This window comes from Humulus lupulus, chromosome 3 (assembly GCF_963169125.1).
Source record: "Humulus lupulus chromosome 3, drHumLupu1.1, whole genome shotgun sequence".
Classification (NCBI taxonomy): domain Eukaryota; kingdom Viridiplantae; phylum Streptophyta; class Magnoliopsida; order Rosales; family Cannabaceae; genus Humulus; species Humulus lupulus.
In genome coordinates, this window is record NC_084795.1 from 276196160 (window position 1) to 276200083 (window position 3924).

The 3924-nt window shown below is 35.5% G+C and overlaps 1 pseudogene; it reads right to left on the reverse strand.

Annotated features, from left to right (window-relative positions):
* Positions 1-290: 290 nt before the first annotated feature.
* Positions 291-3322, reverse strand: LOC133824402 (probable leucine-rich repeat receptor-like protein kinase At1g35710; annotated as a pseudogene).
* Positions 3323-3924: the final 602 nt, after the last annotated feature.

The window sequence follows — 3924 nt, forward strand, 5'->3', positions numbered from 1 at the left end:
AAAAATTAGATTTATGCCAGAAAAAGGTCCTCTGGACTTTGCCGACGTGTTTTTGAATGGACAAAGGCTAACTGTGAAAGTCGGTCGTTAATAGGACTTTTGTCGGTGTAAAACGAACGACGCGGACAAAAGTATCTTTTACCGACTCAAAGCTACGCCGGGAAAAGTAATATTTTTTAATATAAAATTAAAATATATAATAAAAATATTTAAATATTTAAGTATGCATAAATATGCCGAATCTAAACGGAAAAGAAATTTTTGTTTACTAATTTTGAAATTCATAAAAATTGAAAAAGTGGAGATGATATTATAAATTCCAAAGTAGAGCATGGTGATAAATTGCAAGAAACATCTTTGAATTTAAAACATCTTTACTCATCATTTGGTACCCTATGTTATTGCAAAGTATCATTTTGGTACCCTCTATTTTCAATAATGCTCATATGGTACCCTGTATTTTAAAACTATACATATTTGATACCCTAGACTTAGATTTGATAGATAAAATTTTGTCAATATGATCAAACTGTCATGAGTTATATGTAATTAAGTAATTAAATTTAAATTTATAACTAACATAATTGACAGCAGTTTGATTAAATTGGTAAAATTTTATTAATTAAATTTGAGTTTAGGGTACAAAATATGTACGATTTAAAATACATGGTACCATATGAGCATTATTAAAAATAGAAGGTACCAAAATGATACTTTGCAAACACACAGGGTACCAAATAGTTACCTACCCTTTAATGAATTCAACTAATATTATTTTCAATTTCTAGTAAAATTTCTGCTGGGAACATTAGCTGTCCAAGTGAAATATCACTAAAACGCTTGGCTAACAATCGTTTGCGAGCAAGAAGTTGTTGAGAAACTAGCTTCATTGTTGGTCGATACATTGGTTTGGCATTTAGGCATGCAAATCCCAGCGTAGTAATAAGAACAATATCACTCTCAACAATCTGATTTCTTGGCAGTGATGGGCGATGGTTTATTATTTCAGTCAGCAACATATTTTGAATTTGCGATGATGAAGATGACAATGATGACAAAAATTCTCCAGGGTGCTTACCCATTAACGTTTCGAGTACCACTACACCAAAGCTATAAACGTCACATTTTTCCGTTATGGCCATGGTGTAGGCAAATTCTACATGTCAGTCACAACAAGATGAAGTATCCTTGAGTTAAAGATTCGAATTTCTTTCCAAATCAATGATTTAATTTCACTTCAATACATGTAAGTGTAAAGAATATTAATTTGGCAAGGGAATGAAATGGAATGTAAAAAAAAGTTACCTGGAGCAATATAGCCGTATGTACCAGCAATCATGGTTCGATTGGAAGTATCGGGATCAAGTAATCTTGCGGTTCCATAATCAGACACAAAAGCCTCAAGTTCTGAGTTCAATAAGATGTTGGTGCTCTTTACATCACGATGAACAATTGGAGGAGTGGAATCATGATGCATGTAAGACAATGCATAAGCTATGCCTTTGATGACATTAATTCTCTTACTCCAATCTAATTCCACAGCTTTCAAATCATCGCTTAGAACACAAAACAAGCTTCCTCTTTCCATATACTCGTAAATCAAAAACATGCTTCTTTTGTTCAAACAGAATCCATAGAGTCTTATGATATTTTTGTGACGAATTTTAGTCAACGTTTCTACCTCATTCTCAAAACTCTTTCTGAATGATACTTCTTCTGCCTCTGAATTGTGAAGCTTCTTCAAGGCAACTACTTTGCCACTAGGTAGTTGTGCTCTATATACACTACCGTAACCACCTGTTCCAATGCAATATCGAATGTCAAAATCTTCCGTTGCTTTTAGGACATCTTCAAATGCAATTTTCCCATCATAATTCCATACCGACAATATATCACCATTTTTTGAAGCTCGTTTAGTAGGTTGGACTTGTCTAGTTTTGAAATGACACTTATCGGCCAAGAAGGCCAAGACGATCAAATAATAATAAATGGCAAAGAACACCAAGATGAAGCAAATAACTTGGGGGTAGACTTGAGGGGTATACTTGAGGGGTAGATTTGGGGGTAGACTTGAGGGGTAGACTTGAGACTTGAGGGGTAGACTTGTAGACTTGAGGGGTAGACTCGGGGCAATGAAGGGGATGGTAGAAAGAAACGATGTCAAGCTCTTTGCCGCCGGTTGGACACTTTAAAAAGTTGTAAGAAAGATCCAAATACTTTAATTTTGTCATGCGGGCAAATTCAGAAGGTATGATCCCTGATATGTTGTTATATGATAAGTCCAAGTAATTCAGCTTTTTGAGCTTTACAATATTTGAATCCATGGAACCATATATTCTATTTGAACCTAGCCAAAGAACTACAATTGATTGTAAAGCCGTAAGAATTGGCATAATTGGACAACTGAGTTTGTTGAAACTAACATCCAGAAATGTTAAGTTCTTCAAATTTGCAATTTCTAATGGAATGCAACCAATCAATTGATTTTGGCTAAGGTCCAACTCCACCAAATTGGTTAGATCACCCAAAGCCGGAGGTATGGAACCATTGATTTTGTTGTGGGAAAATAATAGGGAAGTCAATCTGTTCAGCTGGAATATACTGGATGGGAGGTGTCCTTGGAGCCTGTTGCCAGACAGGTCAAGAGAAACCATGTTCTTCAGCTTTCCTAAATCAATTGGAATAGACCCATTAATTTGATTAGATGACATATGTAGATGAGTGAGGTTGGAAAAAAGAGCAATAGTTGAAGGAATTGGACCGCTAAAATGGTTATAGCTGAAATTTAATGCAATAAGATTCTTTAAACTACCCAATTCTCTTGGAATAGAACCATATAGGTTATTATTAGAAAGATCAAACACCATCAACCTGGAGAGGTTGGCAATTGAAAGAGGTAATTGGCCTGTTAGATAATTTTGGGAAAGGTAAAGGTGGGTGAGCTTTGAAAGAGTACCTATGTGGGATGGAATAACTCCATAAAGCCCGGCAGAGGAAAGATTCAAATGGACTAAGTTTGGAAAGCAAGACCAGGTGAATTTCTCCAATAACCAGAGTTCACAATATTCACAATAATGATCAGAAAGAGTAATTTGAGTAATCTGTCCAGCGGGGTCGCAAGTGATACCTGACCAAGTGCAATATTGGGTTGCATTGTAGACAGAGTCGTGGCTGCACCACCCACGTCGGAGCAATGAAAGCACTTCTTGTTGTTCTTTGTGGTACGGTGAAGCTTGAACTAGGACATTGGCTGCATAGACTAGTCCTACAATAATGAGTATAAAAGTGGAGGATTTCATGGTTTACAGAGATAAGTGAGTGACTGCTTCCACAGTCAGCTTGAACTTCAAGACGTTATTATATAGTAATTTGTGACAGTGACACAAGAATAATTGAACCACGTGGTAAACGATGCTACACTGTCATTCTTATTGACTTTTAATTTATATATTTTACTTTATCTCATATGATATGATGAGTTTTTTAATAAACATCATAATAAAATATTGACTGGACATGGGGCATGCAATCAACATCAACAGCGAGCCCAAAGTTCATTTCATTACAAGCTTAAAGTACTGAAGCCAATTTTTCCATTTTCAAAATTAACTTTGCATTGAATGATGATGATTTTAATTGGACAATCAATTGACAAAAAAGTGTGCAAGCTAATAAATAGAGAGAAAATGTTATTTGACACGGTAGGGGCTATGTACATTAATTCTACGATGTCACGTGAAAGATAGGATTCTCTTCAATGACTCCAACGTGATTGAAGGGCAATACTACTTTTCAATGTTCATCAACCATTACTGCAACTAACTAAATGGAAATATAGCAAACTAAATGACTACTTGGCCCCAATGAAGCTTTCGAGTTGACTGGCTTTAAATTCCATGCTATCACGTTTCCGATGAAGTTCCA